Genomic DNA, 22,553 nt, shown 5'->3' with positions numbered 1-22,553 from the left:
AAGAAGATTAGATAAACCTGGCTCGCAGATTTTCTCTGGTACTGAAGACTATGTACATACTTTTAACCAAATGCTTGCAACGCAGAAGAGAATGAGCTTAGTTCCACCTGCTGAGTTGAGAGTTGTACAGATGGAAAGATCCATAAACAGTACATTCAACACATATTTAGTGAGGATCTGGTCTGTTCAGGTGGTGCTGGGCCCTGGGTATAGTAGATATTTATTGATGATGAACAAAACAGACATGTCTTCTATTCTCACGGAAGTTTAGATTTCTCACAGTGCAAAGGCAGATCTCGAGTAGAGAAAAGGGTGCCTTCAGAGAATGAATTCATTCTCCATTGGTTCATTTCCCCCAAAACTATTTTCCAAAACAGCCAGAACATTGCACACTTAGATACTCTTGTGATGTCTAGTTCAGTGTTCTTTCATTCATTTCTTTCACTCATTCATCAACAGGTATTTATGAAGTGCACTAGGCACAATATTGGACCCTATGCCAGGCATTCTTGCTGCTGGAAAATCTTAGTACCATGGCAAGCACACTGGACTGGGGAGCAGACTTAGTTTGCTCTTAACTCATTTTGCCAAGCTTGCAAAAGTCACTGGATTTACTTTACCAGTGAACAAACATAATTGTTCAGATCAATGATTGCAAACTGCACCCTGCATGACAAAGCCAAGGTCTAATTAGAGGCCAGACCCCCCTGGGGAAAAAAGAGAGAAGAGGGAAAGAGGGTCCTGTTAGTAGTGTGATTATACTCACCCTCAGATAAGCTTTGCTTTTATCTGTATGACACATTTCACCTAAAGTAGGATTTTCTTTGAATACAGATAGGTTTCTGGCAGGGCACAGTGGCTCACGTCTGTAATCCCAGCACTTTGGGAAGCTGAGGTGGGTGGATCACTTGAGATCAGGAGTTCGAGCAGCCTGCACAACATGGTGAAACCTCGTTTCCACTAAAAATACAAAAATTAGCTGGGCACGGTGGAGCGCACCTGTAATCCCAGCTACTTGGGAGACTGAGGCAGGAGAATCGCTTGAACCCAGGAGAGGAAGTTTGCAGTAAGCTGAGATCGCACCACTGCACTCTAGCTTGGGCGATGCAGAGAGACTCCGTCTCAAATAAAATAAAATATAATAAGTAAAAATAAAAGTAGGACTCTGAATCTTAAAAAGTTAAAAATCCATTGAGTTGGATGATTTCTAAGATTCCTTAAAATTCTAAAATGCTATCCTGTGCATTTTCCACATGGAAAGGCTTTAACAAATGGGGATAGGTCCCCAGGTCAACACACTACAGCTTACTTGACCTATAGTATGTCTGAAATTAATATGTAATTTCAATTACATATTATTTGCATATTACATATTAATTGCATATTACATATCAATATGCAATTTCAATATGTAATATGAAAATAATATGTAGCACCGAAAGGTACAGTCTGAAAAAAGAGTGTTGGAAACAAGAAAAATTGTAGCAAGGAAAGGATGTAAAGCATTTAATGCCGTCTCTGGGGCATTAGAGAGTTTGTGGTTTTACAGCGTTGCTTTGGCATCTGCTATTGTGTGAATATGGTTTGTTTTTTGTTTTTTGTTATTTTTGTCTGTCTGTTTGTTTGTTTGTTTGTTTGTTTTTTGCCCTACGGAATCTCATGGTGAAATCTGGTCCCCAATGTTGGAGGTGGGGCCTGGTGGGAGGTGTTTGGATCCTGAGGTCAGATCCCTCGTGGATGCCTTAGTGCCATTCTCATGGGAGTAAGTGAATTATCACTCTTGTTCCCTGAGAACTTCTTGTTGAAGAAAGCCTGGCACCTCCTCCTCTCTCCCTCGCTCTCTCTCTCTCTCGCTGCTTTTCTCATCATGGGTTCCCTGCTTCCCTTCACCTTCCACCATGAGTGGAAGCTTCCTGAGGCCTTCATCAGATGTAGATGTTGGCGCCATGCTTTTTTGATAGCCTGCAGAATCATGAACCAAATAAGCCTCTTTTCTGTATAAATTACCCAGCCTTAAGTATTTCTTTATAGCAACAGAAATGGACTAAGACAGCATTTTCAGCCTTCTCTTTACCAGTCTCTCTTACCTTCCTAATGACTTCTAGTGCCATTATGAAACCTTTTACCTCCTGTCTTCCTGCCCACTGGACCACTCTGCAATGCAAATACTCACTATCCCCAACACTGCTTACTTTTCTTCTCCCAAACTCTCCCCTGCACCTTGCACTCTCAATTAAACTTATGCTTCTTCAATGCAGCTAATTTCATTTAGATGTGAAGAAGACAGAAATCTAAACTAATTCATTTCTATTAACCTGAGAGTTTCTGACTCTACTGAAGGTACTTATATTTTTACAAAGTAATATTAGCTAATTCAATGAATGCCTAATTTGGTGTAAGTTCACTGCAATCTTTAAGCAAAAGGGAGAATGATTTCAAGAATTCTTCCCTTCATTTATTCAACAAGTATTCGTTGAACACTACTTTGTTCTTGAAACTGCACCAAACACTGCAGATTTCTGTTTGAAAAAGGAGTAGATAGTACACCTCAGGAGCCCACAGTTAAGCGGGAGACAGCAGGTTAGCTGCATGGTGCAGGTTCCTGGCAGATAAATGAGCATAGAAAGAATGAGTGATGAAGGAGGGTAATTTGGGGGACTAGAGCCACCCGAGGGAGATTTTTGCTTGAAAATTTGTCCCCAGAAATCAGCAACTCTAAACTGTTCTTGCTATTCATATCTTCTGTCCTTTTTCCACTGCTGGTTCTGTTCCTCCAAGAGGCCAGATGAGCGTTTGGCCAACCTAGCTGCATGTTGCTCCCAAACAACAGTAATAAAAGCAAACAGATGAACAGGAAGTCATTTATAATTTCAAGAACATATTTATGTAAGTCAAACAACAGGCAAGTCCAATTTTTAAAAGTCTCCCAACAAATATATTTAAAATGCCAAAACCACCAATTCTTAGAGAAAATAAATAGTATTTTAAATATTTTGATGATGAATCAATTGCCCATGGATTTGTTGATTCATAATAAATTGGGTAAATAAGATTTCCTTACATCTACTCCTATGGATATTATTCTACTCCCATAAATAATACTTCAGAACCCAAGCGTGTCCAGCCACTGAAGGGAATGGAGAACAGGCATATATTTTAGCACATCTCTAATGTCTTTGTTAGTTTCCTATTTGAACTCTGCGCCATGATGCAATTTGCTTCTTCAAACTGTGCAGCCCATACCAATACATGGATACAAACTTTACAAATTGGAAAAAGAAAGGTCTGACAATGAACCTTTCAGACAATTGCCACTAACTAGAAAAATTGTTCATCTATACCTTTTCTAGATATCTTCTAAATTGATGAGAAGAATATTTAAGTATATGAATAATTCTTGGTTAAAAAAGTACACAAATATAAATGATTCATTTCTATCTGAAGTTCTAATTAGGAGTACAAATGATCGTATCCCTCAGTTGATTGGGTTCAGTTTGCAATTGTAATATTAATACAGCTTTAAGAAGTGTGTCGGTTGCAGATGTAGAGGACAGCGAGAGAGGATTTAGTTCTAGGCCATTTTGGTTTTCTCCTGTCATTGAAATCTAAAAAGTGAATAGTGTTAATTATATTGTGGGAAGCTGAAATAAATAATAAAATGACTTCCTATTTAGTGAGGGTCTTGACTAGCTCTGTAACTTGCTAGCTGTAGAACTTTAGGCAAGTAACTTAATTTTGTACACCTTAGCTCCCTCAGTTGTAAACTAGGTAATTTGTTGCTTATGAAAGTTTAATAAAATAGTCTACTTAAAGGGCATCGCTGAACATCTGCCATACAAGTGTTTAATAAATTATGACTATTATTATTTGTCACTTTAGAAATAAAAGAGCCCCAGCAGAAACTCAGTTTGCATGATCCTAATTATTTTGTACATATCTATCTTCCCTGATGATTTCCAGTAAGGAAATGATTTCAGCAATGATTGATTTCTTTACCCCTGTAACCACGGTATGATGTATCTTCAAGGATGCAATTAAAAAAAGATATTTAAGAATGCTTGTGAAATAAGAAGTAATGGAAAATAAATAAAAAGTCTTCAGAACTCTCAAATTTTTAGTACGAGTTGTTTTGATTTCCCCTATTTATTCATGTCTGGAAACAGTTTATTTTCGGTATGGAGAAAGCAGATGAAATTTGTGAAATGCCAGCGTTGAGCTGTCAGGGCCAGGAAAGACAGGGATGTAAAAAGACGAAATGAGCATCAAAACTCTGAACAAAGCTTGAATTCTTGCTGCGCTTACAGTGATTGACTAATGCTTCTCAAACTCAACGTGAACTTTTTGGAGAAAGTTCTCAATGCCCATCTCTGGGTCCAAGTTCATCACAGACCATCAAACTGGCAGATGATGATGTCTGGCAAACCAAGTTTATTATAAGGAGAGCTGACATTGTGTGAGTGTGTGTGTGTGTGTGTGTGTGTGTCTGTGTGTGTGTGTGTTTGTGTGTGTATAAAGCTTCCACTGTGAGTTATCTTTAATGAAAATCACTTTTATTAGTATAATGTTATCATGCCAAAGCCTAAAAGCAAAAAAATAGAAAAAGACAAAGATCAAGAAAAGCATATAATATATATGTAAACAATAAATAGTTCACAAAACATTCTACACTATTAGTAAATATATGAATTGACAAAATACCTCTGATTTATAAAATCTGACATACCCAGTTTTTAAATAGCACCCAATTTATTTTTGTTTTTGTTTTTTTATTTTTGGAGACAGAGTCTTACTCTATCACCCAGCCTGGATTGCAGTGGCACGATCTTGGCTCACTGCAACCTCCACCTCCCGGGTTCAAGCAATTCTCCTGCCTCAGCCTCCCAAGTAGCTGGGATTACAGGCACCTGCCACCATGCCCGGCTAATTTTTTATATATGTATTTTTTTTAGTACAGATGGGATTTCACCATGTTAGCCAGGATGGTCTTGATCTCCTGACTTCATGATCTGCCTGCCTTGGCCTCCCAAAGTGCTGGGATTACAGGCGTGAGCCACCGAGCCCGGCCTAATGGCACACAATTTTTGAATACTTGCTTTGTTGTAGGCACTAAACTATGCCCATTATATTAGTTTATTTAATATAGATTGAGTATTCCAAATTTGAAAATCCCAAATCCAAAATACTCCAAAATCCAAAACTTTCTGAGGGCTGACATGATGCTCAAAGGAAATGTCCACTGGAGAATTTTAGATTTCAGAAATTTAGGTTAAGGATGCTGAACCTCTAAGTATAATGCAAATATTCCAAAATCTGAAAAATATGAAACCAGAAACACTTCTACTCCCAAGAATTTCAGATAAAGAACATTCAATCTGTACTAAAAGTTTTACAAAAGAAGAAATGAAGGTTTAGACAGTTCAAATAAATTGCCTGAAGGTACACAGAAATAAGAGGTAGACCTAGGACTCAAATCCAGTTCTGTTTGATTCCATAAATAAAAATATCTAAGGAGGAAAAGTGAAAAAACCTCCATTTCAAGGACTTCAAAAGCCAACCATTGACGATAATTTGAAATGACACCAGCCTTTGATGGGCCTGGTACCTCCGATATATTAACACAGAACAACAACAACAACAACAAAATCGTATTTGAGTTTTAATTACTTGTGTATTTATACAGTTCTCTCATAAAAACTGTCATTTCTACTACTAAGTCTCCAAAATTATATTCAACAAACATGTGTTGTATGAACCAGGCACAATTCTAGGCTTGTTGGATATACTCATAAATAAAACAAAGATCCCTGCCCTGAAGTAATTTACATTTTAGTCCCATCACAGTTGAATCTATTCATAGTAATAACAAAAGTGATTTTAAGAACTGTGGGAGATTTCTTCAAATTGAGATATATAAAAATATTTTAAATGAACGCTGAGCTGATTCTAATCACTGTACACATGTTTCTAATATAACACATTTTTCTCGCAGTGGAAAACTGTTATAAAAATGGTGGCCAGGCTCACAGATGTGTGTCTACTCCATAAACTATCAGGACTGGGGTGACTATGTGAAATTTGCCCCTGGCACTCTCCAACACCTCCCCTGGAGTTCCTGGGACTCCTCTTTCCCAGGGGCACCAATTACCCAAAGACATTGGTGTTTGTGGAAGGCCAGGCTAGGCTGGAATTGCAACTAAAGGACAGGAACTGAGGTTTTTTTAACTTCGCTTGCCAAATAAAATATTAAATTAACCTTATAATGTAAAAAAAAATCTAGGTCTTGCGTCTACATGAACATTTCTCAACCAAGATACTTTGGGTTGGATAATTGTTGTAGAGCACTGTCCTGTGTATAGCAGCTGGTCTAGTAGAATCTCTGGCCTCTACTCACTAGACACCAGTAGCACCCCTCAAGTTGTGGCCACCTCAAATGTCTCCAGCCATTGCCATATGGCCTCTGGGAGGCAAAATTGCCTTCGGTTGATAGCCACTGATTTATATTAAAAACAACATATCTAGGACTTTTGTCTGCTATAGTTTAGGCTAGTCTAGTTGTTGTGGAAAGACAAATGGGTGTTTTCTTTTAAGATGCTATCATTTCAGGCAATTATGTAGAGACTGTCCTAAACACAGTTTATATGATGTCCCGATCTGCTCAGGCCACTTGCCTCCCAGGCCTCATCCACTCGCCCTGCTGCAGGGGAGAGCAGCCCCCAGAAATTCCAGCCAGTCTGATAGCACATGTAAGACACCCAGTTGTGGCTATGATAGCCTTGTCTCCTGTCACTACGGTAAATGCAGTCTCCCCGGGGGTCAAGGGCCAGCCTTCTGTGCTGATTCCATGGCACCCACCACAGTGGGAGTCACAACACCTCCGGTGCCCAGGTCTGACTCAACCAGAATCAGGGAAATGCTGGTTTCTGCAGAGCCTGTGCAGAGGGCCAGAGTAAATAAAGGGGAGTCAAAGCCTTCTGGGGTAAATTTGGACCAAAGAGACACAAAAGATGGGAGAAGCCAGAAAAGAAATTGATCCACATAAAGATATATTCCAAGATTTGTTCATTTCCAACAACCTAGCAGGAGACACAACCTGTGGAACCAAGCACCCAGCTATATTTCCTTATGAAACCGTGGCCTTTCATTTACTGTGTCTCTTCACCCCTCATTTTCACTTTGTCTTCACTCTAGTTTTCGAGAAATTGCAACCCCCCCACCCAAAGCAGCATTGGAAAGTTAACTCAAGTTCAGTGTTCTAGAGATCCTGAATGAGACAGAAACTCGAAGGGGAAAGAGAAGAGGAATAAGGAGAGACTGGGGGTGGTGCCCCACACTTGTAATCCCAACACTTTGAGAGGGCGAGGCAGGCAGATCCCTTGAGACCAGGAGTTCAATATCAGCCTTGGCAACATAGCGAGACCTCATCTATACAAAAATAAATAAATAAATAAATAAATAAATAAATAAATACTAAAATTAAAAAATAAAAATAAAGGAGGAGAAACAGAAGGAAGAAATTTGTTACAGCAAAGTGGTAAAATCTAATTACAACACATGCACTCTTCAGCAAAGAGAAAATAATGTTCACATTCTTTGCAGTTCTTATTCAATAAGCAATATAAGAATAATCAGTATTGCTTCTAATGAACTGTGATACTTAATGTAAGAACAAAACCAAGGCATTACTCACTTTAAGTCCTACAGTTTCAGATAATAAATGGTTCCACATTAGATACCTTGTCCATTCCTTCAGCCTTTTAAAACTGTACTCTATTTTCTGTATTATCTTTATCTGTAACCTTTATTGAGCAACTGAAAGAATGAATCTCAAAGTAGTTAAATAAATGGCTTTCTTGAATTGTGTCCAAGATTCAAATTACCTTGATTAGTTTGTGTCTGCAAAATTAGTAAAAAGTATTTTCACTCAGCCTGGTGATGATTATATTGCTTATTTTATTGTGCCAGACTAAGAACATGATTGAGTTAGAACTATCAGTACAATTTGAAGAGATCAAAAAATATTTTTACACAATCAGATTCCTTTACTTAATAATTGACTTGTGGTAACGTTCTCACCTCAGAAGCGTCTTGCAATGGGCACTATTCTGTAGACTAGACAAAATAATAAACTCCACCATAAAAACATAGATTTTTTATTAACTAAATGGCACAAAGTCCACAATATCATCCATTTGGCTGAATATGTGTTTTGATGTGATTATCCATCATTTGCATATTATATAATTATCTATAGTCAACAAACTTTGTGGAATATGAGATGGAACAGTATCACCATGGCTGAAAAACTTTGTTTTCTAGAATCCATTTGTATTTCTCATTTTTCAGTGATTTGAAATCTTTTCCACTGAACTTAGAACAATCCTCAAGGTTTAATATGCAAAGGAGCCTATTGAAAACTTTTTTTTTTTTTTTTTTTTTTTTGAGACAGGGTCTTGCTCTGTCACCCAGACTGGAGTGCAGTGATGCAATGTGGGCTCACTGCAGCCTCAACCTCCTGGGCTTAAGGGATCCTCCTACCTGCTACCACAACCTCCTAGGCTCAAGGGATCCTCCTAGCTGGCACCACAGGCATGAGCCAGCATGCCTGGCTAACTTTTTAATTTGTTGTAGAGATGGGGTCTCACCGTGTAGCCCAGGCTGGTCTCGAAATCCTGAGCTCAAGTATCCTCTTGCCTCAGGCTCCCAAAATGCTGGGATTACATGTGTGAGCCACCATGCCCAGCCTTGATAAACGGTTTACAATGCAGATCCTCGTTCAGTAGGTCTGCAGAGATTCTGCCTTTCTCAGTAACTCCCAAGTGAAACTGATGTTGCTATGGACCACACTTTGAACAAGATCCTAGATTACCTTTCTGTGGCCTGATCCAGTATTTTCTCTTATCCCTGAATGTCAATGTCAGGCTCTTTATTGATTAAAATCCCTGCTCCTTATTATCACCATCTGCTGGTTTTCACTCAGGTCTGACTACCTTGGCTTCTTCAAATAATAAGAGAAAAGATGCCAGGTGCAGTGGCTCATGCCTGTAATCCCAGCACTTTGGGAGGCCAAGGAGGGTGGATTGCTTGAGGCCAGGAGTTTGTGACCAGCCTGGCCAACACCGTCAAACCATGTTTTTACCAAAAATACAAAAAAATTAGCTGGGTATGGTGGTGCATGCCTGTAATTCCAGCTACTGGGGAGGCTGAGACATGAGAATCACTTGAACCCAGGAGGTGGAGGTTGCAGTGAGCCAAGATTGTGCCACTGCACTCCAGCCTGGGTAACAGAGCGAGACTCTGTCTCAAAAACATAAAAATAAAAATAAATGAGAGAAAAGAGCTGAAGGAAAGTGTGGGTTACCCCAGCTCTCTTGATTGGTCATATGCCCCGTCAAAGACAGCTTCTCAGAGTCATAAATGGTTACTGACAAGAGAGGTACTAAAACATGTGAGGAGGGGTAAGTTGCAGGCAAGAAATCTTTGTCAAATCTACGAATTGTTAAGTGTAACTACTGCTTAAAAAACAACAACAACAAAAACCCTAAATATTTTAAGAACTAGAAATGCTACAATTCAGGTCAAATGAACAAATATGTCTAGAGAGGTTATTATAGGAAAGGCCCTAATCTATGTTACTTTATTCCTTTGGATGATGACAATGGAGCAAGAGAAAGGCAATCTTCCTGAGATTTGACCTTCCTTGGAAAGAATAATTGTTCCCCATCTATGTCCAAAAACATAGCACTGTGAAGACATCACTATTTATTACCCTTATCAGTGTCATAAAATACTTTGTTTATATATCTAGTTTTGCCCATTTATCATAAAATCCTTTATTTTGAACACTTCAAAAGCAAGAAGTAGGTCTTGTGATTCCTTAAATCTTCTGGGGTTACATATTTGAATGCTTGGCATGTTGTAAACATTCAACAAAATGTTTGTGAAAGCAAATTGAATGACATGCAGAGTCTGCTATTTTTGAAGCAGAGAGCCCTCTGAGTTCCAACAGCACAGGACTCTGGGCTTTATGGCTGAATCCCTTTTTTACTTAGCTCCAGGTCTGGGGTTGCCATTCGAGAACACTGAGTAAGCCCTGATTTGCTTTCTTATCTGCTACTTAGAAATGCATTAAAATTCATGTCTTTCCTAAAGTGCAGTGTACAGGATATTTTATTTAAAATGCATATTTTGGTGGCGCTTATAAAGAATTTAACAGATAGTAATTTAAATGCAGGTTGTTTGCTTTAGAGTCTCTTAGTATGGGTGTGTAAGTGGTGGACATGGAGGAACCAATTAGACGATTAGTTGGGTCTTTCGTGATGAAATGTTCATGAGATACTAATCTTTTTAGCAAATTTGCTTTGCATTTTGCCTTTTAATTATAATGCCCAATAAAAGGAGTACAGGTTCAAAAGTTTTAAGAACATCGTCTATAAACAACTCAGCTAACTTCTCGCTGAATATTATGAAGTACGGAGACTTTTACTAAAGGAAGTATTATTATTAGGTACTGAAAATTACTGCTGGGGAAAATACATATTTAATTTTTCCTTATTCAAAATGTGTGTGTATCTAAAAAAAAAAAACCTATCAGTTAGGTAGGTGCAGTTTTTTCCTAGGTTAGATAAGGGATATTTCTAATTTAACTACACAGGACAAGGAAATTGACATGTAAAGCAATTATGTCAGTGAAGTCAGGCAGTGTGGTTAGCATTAAATAGCATCACCCACCCTCCTGACCACTGCTCTCTTTAGAGGGTGCAAAGTATATTGATGAATGTTGCTAAGGTGAGTGACAGTTACTGACTACCACCTTAGGTCAATCAAATTACCTTAATATAATTTAGAGAGTAAGGAAATGTAACATAGAGAACTACATTTAATGCTGCTAGAGATGGCCGTACTTGGACCATCCTCAAAGCCCACACCACAGGTGAAGCAGACCTCCCTTTAGGAAGAACTTTGGAAAATCTCTACTGCAATTTATTTTCTCCTACACTTTCTCCTACCACTAAGTGCCTATGTCTTTTTATAGTCCTTTAACTTCAAAATAATCCATCCCATCCATTGAAATAGGATAACAGATATAATATGTACTGTATTAGTCTGTTCTCACACTGCTATAAGAACATAATGGAGACTGAGTAACTTATCAAAGAAAGAGGTTTAATTGACTCATGGTTGTGCAGGGTTAGGGAGGCCTCAGGAAACTTACAATCATGGTGGAAGGGGAAGCAAACATGTCCTTCTTCACATGGCAGTGGCAAGGAGAAGCACCAAGCAAAAGGGGGAAAGGCCCACTATAAAACCATCAGATCACTATCATGGGATAGTGAATGAGTTCACATGAAGAACTGCCCCCATAATCTAATATCCTCTGACAAGGTCCCTCCCAAGACACGTGGGGATTATGGGAACTACGATTCAAGATGAGATTCGGGTGGGGCCACAGCCAAACTATATCATGTATCATATTATATTAGATTTCATCTTGTAGAATTAAGTTTTCATTAAAAAATTTGGTGACTTGTGTGTGTATGTGTGAGAGAGAGAGCGAGACAGAATACTTGTCTACATATACATATCATAGTTTATAATATACATCAATAAATTCATCACATGGAAAAGAAACATGCATTTGAATTATGTTATTGTTATTTATTTTTTATTTCCATTATCTACAATAAACTTGTTTCTTTTGTAATAAAAATACTATTCTTCACTTTTAAAACTATGTACATGTGTGGGTTGCAAAACTACTTGTATAAATTCCACAAATCCCTATGATTAAATAAAAAACAAGGGCATTGAAGGGTCATAAAGGAATTTAAAATTTCCCAAATATATGTGACACAAAATATTAATAGGATATTAATAGGACATTAATAGGGATTCCTTCGTCACATAATCAAATCTTCTCACTTAAAGTGAAAAACTTTTTTGTATCATTGCTCAATGTTGTAGCAATGAAGTGAAATCGTCTTTTCTGAAAGCTTCTTTTCATGAGATAAAGAGTGAGTTCATTAAAAAAACCTGCCATCCTCCCCTTCCAAAACCCTTAGAGGCAAACAGCATCACTTCATGAAATTCAAGTGCAGCCAAAAAGAACAGCCTGTGGGTACAACACAGCCACAGGAAGGAGGATTGAAATCCTAGTGGGTACTTCGTGGAAATATTTGAAATTCTCTACTAACCTACATGGAAGATGTTTGGAAATTCAAGTTAACAACAATGACAACAGTTATTTCTTCTTTTGGTACTTTTGGTAAGTATTTTGAATGTATTTTAGCCATTTCCCTCCAATGCTTCAGGTGGTTCCCTGCCTCACCTAACCTGGATTTGTATTCGCATGGAAGAGGTTTTACAAACATCCTTAAGATTCAAGAACCCTCACTGGATGCCTCCTGTGTCAAGAACCCTGCTGGGGAACTGGTAGAAGTCACCAACAGATAGAGTCCCTCTCTTTTAAGAATTTGCAATGCATCTGCAGGGAGTAGAGGTAAGAGACACACACAGTGAAAACCACCAAACTGCAGAAACAGATGACAACAAAAACTGAGGCAAAGTGTCTAAAGAAAGGATCCATTCCATAAGGAAAAGCAGAGAACGCTTCCAGAAATAGGTACGTCTTGCGTCTCACTTTCATAGCGGCCATCTTCTAGGTGAAATGGCTTGCACTGAAAAAGCCAGGGAACACAATTGTTTCTTTTTTTTAATTAAAAAATAATTTTATAGAGATGGGGTCTCAAAGTCCTGGGCTCAAGTGATCCTCCTGCCTCAGCCTCCTAAAATACTGGGATTACAGGCATGAGCCACCGCACCCGACTTCAATTTCTAATGTATGAAAATGGGATTCCATTGGGTAGGGGACTATTTTGTTCTAACACTGGCATCTAACTGCCTAGCAATCGGTAGGTATATACAATGAATAGTTCTATGGTTAGGCACACAGATTTAGGAGTTAAACACTGTGGATCCCAGTCCTTGCTGTTTACTAATTGTGTAATCCCGGTACAGTATATCACTGTAACCATCAGTTACCCATCTTTAAAATAAAGCCAAAATATAGACTCTATGTGATAGTGGTGTTAAAAGAACATAATCATGCACGTAAATTGCCTAGAATAGTCCATAACACCATTTAGAACAGAATGTATGTTAGCTATGACAAGTACTGGGCTGAAATACATTGAGGTTGGGATTATTAGAAAATGAGAGCGGGGGCAGTAAAGTGATCTTCAAACTTAAATGTGTATGGAATTTCCCGGAGGCTTGTTAAGGTTCAGTTTGCTGGGCTCCACCCCCAGAGTTTGTGACTTAGCAAATCTGATTTGAAGCCCAGAGTTCTTCTTATAAATTCCTAGGTAATGCTGAATCTCCACACTTGGGCAACCGCTGAGTTAACAGCTACATGCCAGGCAGCCTTTTCCACCAGAGATAATGACTTATGCCAGTAGTTCTTAAAACGTGCTCTGCAGACCTGCACAAACCAAAGTGACTCCTTCTGAGTTCCCAGAAGCAGTTCTCAGATTATTCATTTTGCCACACATGAAAATCCACTGTTTGGAATCATCTGGACTTTTCTCTACCCTCTAAACAAATATAGAAAGCATGCACATTCAAACACTTTATACAAAAGCCTATGAAATGCTGTATTATCTTCAGGAAGAACTTCAAGTAAAATAGAACACAATGACCAATAAATTCTTTTTTGGGGGAAGTGTTGTGGTTTGACTCTGTGTCCCCTCCCAAATCTCAGCTTGAATTGTAATAATCCCCAAGTGTTGTGGGAGGGACCCGGGGGGAGGTAACTGAAGCATGGGGGCGAGTTTTTCCCATGCTGTTCTCTGACAGTGAATAAGTCTCAAAAGATCTGCTGGTTTTATTAAGGGAACTCCACCTGCACACGCTCTCTCTTGCCTGCTGCCGTGTAAGACGTGCCTTTTCCCTTCTGCCATGATTGTGACACCTCCTCAGCCATATGGAACTGTGAGTCCATTAAACCTCTGTTTCTTTATAAATTACCCAGTCTCTGGTGTATCTCTATTAGCAGTGTGAAAACAGACGAATACAGGAAGCTTGTCACACTTCTGAGATGGCCACTTGATGCCAGATCAACTATGTGACTTGTGGTCTTGGCCCACGAGACTGTCCTTCCATGTTTCCCTCTTCCCACACTGCATATCTTGACATTGGCTCCCAAAGGAGTTACTGATATCAGACCCCCCAAAAAAGTTTGGTGAGGTAAAGTAAGTCTTCCATGCAGGGTTTATTATGGACAAATCCAAAAACCAATTTTATTGTAATGGACCAAAAAAGTTTATAGTAGGAGTTATTCTTTATAATGAAAGAGAGGTATGATATATGAAAAAAGATAAATGGAAGGTATCACATCAATAACGCAGTCCCTTTGAAAACCAAAGGGTCATTCATTCATAACCCATCAGTAAGACTTGACTTTCTTTTTCCCTCCTCGAGATTTAATCACTTCATAAAGCCCCCATTTTCTCTTTCCAATCTTATCTTCTGTGGTAAAAATATCAAATCACAGGGGATTAATGGAGAAAAATAATGCTCTTTTCCTTTTATTTTATTTTATCCTCCTTCTCCTCCCCTAAAAACAGCTTTCCTGCCACTACCAGATCCAAATTACTCACCTTTGGCACAGGCATCAGGTTTATATTTATTCCTTAGGGTGGTTGCCATGACTACACTTGAGTTACCAAGGAAGAAGTGAAAGGTTGGACTCAAGCAATCTTTGAGTGCAGCTTTGTAAATTTTTGACCTGGGCAGGCTATTTTGGAAATAAAGAGGATTGACCTGAAGGAATTAAATAAATAGCCTCCATAGATAGAGTCCTACTGAGGTAGGAGGTGGGATTCAACTCCAGGGCCAGGGCTCAGACACTGGACCAGATTGAAGACTAACTAAAACAGGACCAAGGAGGAAACAGCTTTAAATCAGGCCCACTAGTATGGCATGCCAATTTACCATTACCATGGTAACACCTGGGAGTTACTGCCCCTTTTCCATGGCAATGACCCAATGACCCAAAAGCTACTACCCCTTCTTAGGAAATTTCTGCATGAACTGCCTCCTGATTTGCATGCAATTAAAAGTGGTATAAACAGAACTGCAAAACTGCCCTGAGCTGCTTCTCTCTGCTGAGTGGTTGACCCTACTCTGCAGGAGCAGTCAAGGAGCTGCAACATCACCAGGGCTATAACGCTGCCTCTTTCATAAAGCTGTTTTCTTCTACCTCTAGCTTGCCCTTGAATTATTTTCTGGGGAAAGCTAAGAACTCTCATGGGGTAAGCTCCACTTTGGGGGTCACCTGCCCTGCATCACTACTAATTTGGTCACCCTTGACATGGCATGACTTACTGGGGAGAAGGGTTTCCCGCTAGGGCCTTGCTCTATCATTAACACTCAGAAGAAGAGTTTTCAAAGATCCCAAGGAACACCTCATGGCACAGGCTTAACGTGACACTTCACCTCCTGCTTGCGATAAATTACCCTTACTCTCTACAGTTCAGTTTATCATTTCATCTGGCAAGAAGTCACCATAATTGTCTCTCCAAAGCTGCAGCAAAAAAACAAATCCTACACATTTATTACAATTTATGAGCACACTGGTGGAACCTTTATGTTATGGCACACGTGGTGAGAATTTCAGACTTGGTGCAAGGGCCTTCTTCTATAGACAGGGAACGTGGAGAGCAGAGAAGGGAAGTGACCTGCCCCACAGGTTGGGGGTGGGCAACTCCCTATGAAAACCACATCTGGAAGCAGACAGCCTGCTAAGGAAGAACCTGTGTCATGTCCCAATGGGTTCCTACCACACATAACAAGTGAATAACCAAAGCAAGACATTTTCTTGTACAGTTAGATCCTGAACCAAAACTGGGGCTATATTCCTGGTTCCAATGTCCAGTACCCTGTGAATTTTGGCCATCATAAGTGACATTTTTGGACAGGTGTATTGGCTCTTGCCTGTAATCCCAGCACTTTGGGAGGCCAAGGCCAGAGCTCAGGAGTTCAAGACCAGCCTGGACAACATAGCAAGACCTCACCTCTACAAAAAGTTAAAAAAATGAAAATATTAGCCAGGTGTAGTGATGCACGCCTGTAGTCCCAGCTACTCAGGAGGCTGAGGTGGGAGGATCACTTGAGCCCAGAAGGCAGAGGTTGCAGTGAGACATTGTCACACCACTGCACTTCAGCCCAGACGACAGAGCCCTACCTCAAAAAGAAAAAAGAAAAAAAAAATTAAAAAATAAAAATAAAAATAAACGGAGGAAAGAAAAGAAAAGACAGTGACCTTTTATAGGACCTCAACATCGCATTAGAAAATCCCTCATTCCTGTAGCCTTTGAAAAGCAAGACCCTCCTCTATTTGTGAGTGTCCGGTGGTTTGTAATACATCACTTTTGACTAAGTCACTACATTTCTACCCATTCAGGCACAGACTTCAGTGAGCATCCAGGAAAATGTCCAGCTTCATTCAGCTTTTTGGTTACTTAGTCATTTTGACTGAAACTCTGTACCCGCTGGGATAGGAACCATTCGTTCAAAAACAAATTTACAAAATAAACTATGATCCTAATCCAGTTTCTCCACTAAAAATCCGACTAATTTTTCAACAAATCATACTTTCGCTCTTCACAGTCACGTCAAAAAACATTCTGCAAGAGAGAAATTGAGGTAATTGATGTTGAGAACACCGCTCACTACAGATACAATTTTCCTGTGTCTGTCTTATCTGTTCTTTATTTTTTTTCCATTTTTATTTATTTAGATACATAATATTTTACGTATTTGCAGAATACATGCCATATTTTGTCACATGTGTAGAATATGTAACCATCAGTCAGGGCATTTGGGGCACCCATCACCTTCACTGTTTATCATTTTTATGTATTGGGAACACTTCAAGTCCTCTCTTCTAGCTATTTGAAATACACAATACAGTTTTGCTAACTACAGTCACCCTCCTCTGCTACAGAATGTCGGGGCTTATTTGTTCTATCAAACTGTATGTTTATACCCACTAACCAACCTCTCTTTATCCCCCTTTACAACCCACACACTCTTACCAGGCTCTGATATCAGTCATTCTATTCTTTAGCTCCAGGAGATCAGATTTTTTTAGCTCCCACATATGAATGAGAAACATGTGGGATCTTTCTTTCTGTTCCTGCCTTATTTCCCCTAATATAATGACCTCCAGTTCTATTCATGTTGTTGCAAATGACAGGATTTCATTCTTTCAGATAACTATTGTGTATATACACCACATTTAGTTATTTACTCATTTTTCCTGTACATTTCTCACTTCTCTTATTTTCTAATGTTTATTTTTCTGTCTCTGATTTTCTTCTTCACTAGAAAGTATCTTAATGCAGCCAGAAGCTCTCAGTGGTACCCGTGGATGGAGTCCTTATGGAGGAATACTACAATAACAGGGGTAGACTCTTTGGAAACCCAGAAAAACTTTACAAATAAAGAACATGAGAATAAATCGATATTGGATAAATTGACATTGAATAATTATCAAATTAATACCTTAGCTTTAAATTGTGAAACAAAAAAAATAAGTATTCCATTGCATTTATCTTTTAAAATGCAGCAATGAAAAGCATGTTTACCACATAAACACTTTGTTTTCAAACAGTATTCATAAATAAGTCAATTGAGCTAAATATGATTTAAAACTACCTTGGTGGGAAACCAAAATGCTGTAGATACAGTGGCAGATCGTTGCAAAGACATTAGGGGTCCGGTAAATTTTATAGAAAAAAAAATATGACATAAGTTAAAAGAATTACTAAGAAGGAGGATATGTAATAAAGGATAAAAATATATTTTTAAATTGAAGCTATGTGGGGAAAACATATCAGCCAATAAACACTGAATACATTTAGCTGTGCACTGCTTTTTTTAGTTACTCCTATCAGATTTGTTTACATCATATCAGATAATATAAACATGACGTCAAAAGATAAAAAGCCTTTATAGAGCAAAAAAGAAAGCTCCATTTATGGCCTATATTAATAAGAATTCACAAGAGAGAGAAGGATATTCATTAACCCATATACGAGGAAAAGTCTATCCACAAGTTAAGACCTACATCCTTCTTCTAAATTTGCAATGTGTTTAGCTGCCTTCAAATTCACCTTGTCCGAGCAAGATAAAAGCTTCTTACTGGCTTAGGTTTTGCAGATAATCTTCAGGCCTATGAGTTGAAGTCAGCATGAGTGTTACTTATAAAGATGTTCATTATGCTGTGACTCAAACAAGTGGGAAAATAAGGTGGTTAAATGATCAAGGTTTCAGTGGGTAATACATGGGAGAAATCAACAGAGAGCAAGGACATTGGGAGCTGCAATTGTCAGGACACTTCTTATGAAAGGACAGGGGTGGGAAATGTATACATTTAGCTGAACCCTAAAAAGTAATCCCAGCATTGAAGCCCATTACTGTACACTGGTGAGTATTATATGCCTCAACACATGCTAAGAGGTCCTGGAATCATATCTCCACTCAGTGAAGAGACATAGATAACACTAGAGTACCAGGTTATCAAAATGACTCCAGTATCCTACTCCAAATCTGAAACCTCAATGTAAATACAGGGATCTGAAGCTACCTGTAAATATTATCATTTATTCTCCTTGTCAATTCTCAGCCTCCAGAGTAGCTGAGATCACAGGCATGCACCACCATGCCTGGCTAATTTTTTAAATTTTTTGTAGAGATGAGGATTTTGGGATGTTGCTCTACCTGGTCTTGAACTCCTGGCCTCAAATGATCTTCCCACCTTGGCCTCCCTAAATGCTAGGATTATAGGCACCGGCCACTGTGCCTGGCCCCAAGTGGTTTTTAATGTGGGGCATGACAGACTATCCATTGGGGTGTTTGTTTCTTTTCATTTCTATTTTTTTGTATGTTATAATGTACATAATACTACTTACATTATAAACATACTGCTATGTACGTATATACTACTATGTTTGCTATAAAATACAAACAGAAATGAAAAGATGTACAGGCACATTAGATATAAATGAGCAATGCTGAATAAAAATCATCAGCGCTTACTGAAAGTTTCCTGTGTCTGGCATTCTGTTAGTCACTTTACCTGAATTAACTAATTTAATCCTCAAAGTCACGAATGAGGTAGAGGTTCTTATTATTCTCATTTTACAAATGAAGAAAGAAAGGCACAGAAGTCTATCTGTCTAAGGTCACAGCTAGTGACCAAAATAGATGGGGAAAAGATGATAGATAGACAGATAGGCAACACTTAAAAAAAAAAAAAAAAAAAAACCCTGAAACACACCATATTCTAATAATGGTCATTTATGATCACTAGATGATAAACAAGATTTTTCTTCTATATACTGTTTTGTATCTTCTAAAATATCTATAATGAACAGAATTGCCTTCATAACTTGAAAGAAATATGAAATAAGGAAAAGCATTAAGTTTTAAAATGGAAACACTGAAATTTAGTGAAAAAGGTAGAAAACCAAAAGACACACTGAAGAACAAGGTAGAAACTTACATTACTTGAGAAATAAAGAATGGGCATGGGCTGATTTTTTAATCATAATGTGCACATTTCAAAGTGTGATGATGGTCAAATGAATAAAAACAAATCTAAGAAACAAGCCTCCATCTGTGAAAATAAGCTTCAACAAGAAATGAAATCACTTTGAAAACGATGTAAGATTTAAAGAGAAGGATTCGAACACTGATGTTCCATGGTTCGGTTAATCAAAAATGCTCAAATGTTTTAGATTGTGATGGGTAAAGGACACAGAGCAATGCCTATTCTAGACAGCTGAGGAAAATTACTTGCTTCATAAGGATTCTAGGCAGGTTTCTGGAATTAAATTGGTGGCAGTAATCATGTTGTTATTAGTGTAATTGCTTTCTGACATCTGTTTCACTGTCATAATCAGTTCTCTGATAATAGCAAATGACATGAATAGTATATATCTAATCAGTAATATTCAATGCTTCACCAAAATAAAATTGAAATTATATACCAATTATATACTCTCCTTACCAAATTCTCTTCAATCACGTAATATCACACATATGATATTTACTGCAATAATGAGGATAGGCCAGTCCTTACTGTCCTTTCCTAGTAATTTGTTTTCAATAATTTTTATGAGGTCATATAAATTAGAAGTTCCTTGATGAAATAAGAATGTATACATTGTGGCTCAAGGCATAAGGATGTGTAATTTTTAAAGAAAATGTGTTTTTATTACCTTTTTATTACCAAAGCTTACTATTCAATGTACTCTGTCTTGGAACTGTGAACTTACTTAGTTTTTAATGATAAATTTAATATTAATAACAGTAAGATTGAAAGAGTATTTTAAGGCTGAGCCTGCCACCACAACTATGGTTATGACCTTCAAAAATAATATAAACTTCCTGGGTTATATTTGTAAAATGAAGAGATTGGACCAGATAACCCCTAAATCCTCCATCTAGGAAAGTTTTGTAATCTTATTTGAAAGCTGCATACTTATCTAAAGCTTAAACACTTGAGTTTTTAGTTAATGTTAATCTTCTCCCTTCTCTGTAGCCAAATGAATAAAACTTTTATTTTAGTTTTAATCCTAAGAGATTCCTTTCCTGAAAAAAAAATAGCATTTCACAACTATATATAGATATTAACTGTCAATCCAAAACACATTGCTGACCACTGGCATTTCCAAGATAGATTTTAGTGAAGAAAAAGAATCTACAGGACATCAGTGCATCAGAAAATGACAGGAGAGTGGTGAACAAACCCTTTGGGTTCCAGTAACATTACACAGGAAATTAGTTAACATTTAGTTTTTGTCTTCAATTATTCCTCCTTATCAAGAAGTGATTTAAAAAATTCTACTGCCAACCTATTCAAACGATGAAATTTTAGATTGTTTGAAGATCTAAATGGCTATTTAGAATGAAAGCAAGTGAATTTTCATTCAACCTTTGTTATCATAAGATGTTAATACATATGCAACCTTAACAGGTAGCAAGAAAGTAAATGGATGTATGCCCAAAATCTACATTCTAAAGAGTCTGCCATTACACATTAATCTCTGTCGAGTATCTCTAGTGTCTGTTTAACAAACAAGTAACAGTTACCATTGGTGAACGCCCCAGATCAGGTACTAAGAATTTTCTGTTTCATATTTTAATCATCACAAAAAAAAAAAAACACCAACATGTGAGGTGGGCATTATCATTTGATTTTACAGAAGACAAAACCAAAGAATTAAGGGTGAAGCAATTTCCCAAGTACACAGAATTAATAATTCATGAAACTTGGAATCAAACCCAGGCCAGTTCTTTAAGGCCCCTGTGAGCTGAGTCTAGATCAGTGGTGTCCAATCTTTTGGCTTCCCTGGGCTACATTGGAAGAATTGTCCTGGGACACACATAAAGCTCACTAACACTGAAGATAGCTGATAAGCTTAAAAATAAATTGCTAAAAAATCTCATAATGTTTTAAGAATGTTTACGAATTTGTGTTGGGCTGCATTCAAAGCTGTCCTGGGCCACATGCCCAGGGCACATGGGCCATGGGTTGGACAAGCTTTCTAGACCTTTCTCTGTTGTTTCTAAGCTGAAGGTAGCAGAGCAGTAACTTTTTTTTTTTTTTTTTTGAGACTAAGTTTCGCTCTTGTCTCTCAGGCTGGAGTGCAATGGCGGGATCTCTGCTCACTGCAGCCCCTGCTTCCCAAGTTCAAGGGATTCTCCTGCCTCAGTGTCCTGAGTAGCTGGCATTACAGGCACCCACCACCGTGCCTGGAAGATTTTTGTATTTTTATTAGAGACGGGGTTTCACCATGTTGGCCAGGCTGGTCTTGAACTCCTGACCTCAGGTGATCCACTGGCCTCGGCCTCACAAAGTGCTGGAATTATAGGCATGAGCCACCACACCTGGCCCCAGAGCAGTAATCTTAAGCAATGCTTATAAGGAGCCGAAGCTTAAACTTGTAACACCTAGAGTCATCAGAATTCACTGGTGAGCACCACAGTCCAGTTTGCATGTGTCACCACTTTTCTAATCAATCAGCACATTGTTAAAATCAGCAATTATATCACACTTATTTATCTTTATTCCCAATTATGAAATAACCATAAAAATAAATTCAATTAAGCATAATTCAGATGGAACTGTTTGAACAGGCTGCGGTTGTGTACACTGTCACACTCAATTTCCAAAACAGGCTTTTATAGCAAACATTTCTATATTTGTTCTATAAGACTGAATAATTGACTTAAGTTCATCTGAGCTCACACTTTTCAAAAGCATTTCAACACCTCCATAAATTTAAGGAGACTATAGCAAAGTGACTTGTCTGTTTTACTTGGACTTAAATTCCTCTGATTACAGATATCCAATGTCGTATTTATTATCATGGGCTAGGAAATCACAGAGTAAAGTTAACAAATAGTATAGAAAATACTAAAAGCTTGAGTTGTTTCCAGTCTTTTATATGTAAATGAATAATTCCATAATCTATTCTAGCAATACA

The 22,553-nt window shown here is 38.1% G+C and overlaps 1 protein-coding gene across 2 annotated transcripts in view; it reads right to left on the bottom strand.

Annotated features, from left to right (window-relative positions):
* The window catches only part of PLXDC2 (plexin domain containing 2), a 470,147-nt gene that overhangs the window by 425,744 nt on the left and 21,850 nt on the right, over positions 1–22,553 (bottom strand). The gene's annotated exons all lie outside the window — the stretch shown is intronic.

The sequence above is a fragment of the Pan troglodytes genome, chromosome 8, assembly GCF_028858775.2.
Source record: "Pan troglodytes isolate AG18354 chromosome 8, NHGRI_mPanTro3-v2.0_pri, whole genome shotgun sequence".
Lineage (NCBI taxonomy): Eukaryota > Metazoa > Chordata > Mammalia > Primates > Hominidae > Pan > Pan troglodytes.
This window is presented reverse-complemented; position numbering and strand designations above follow the sequence as displayed.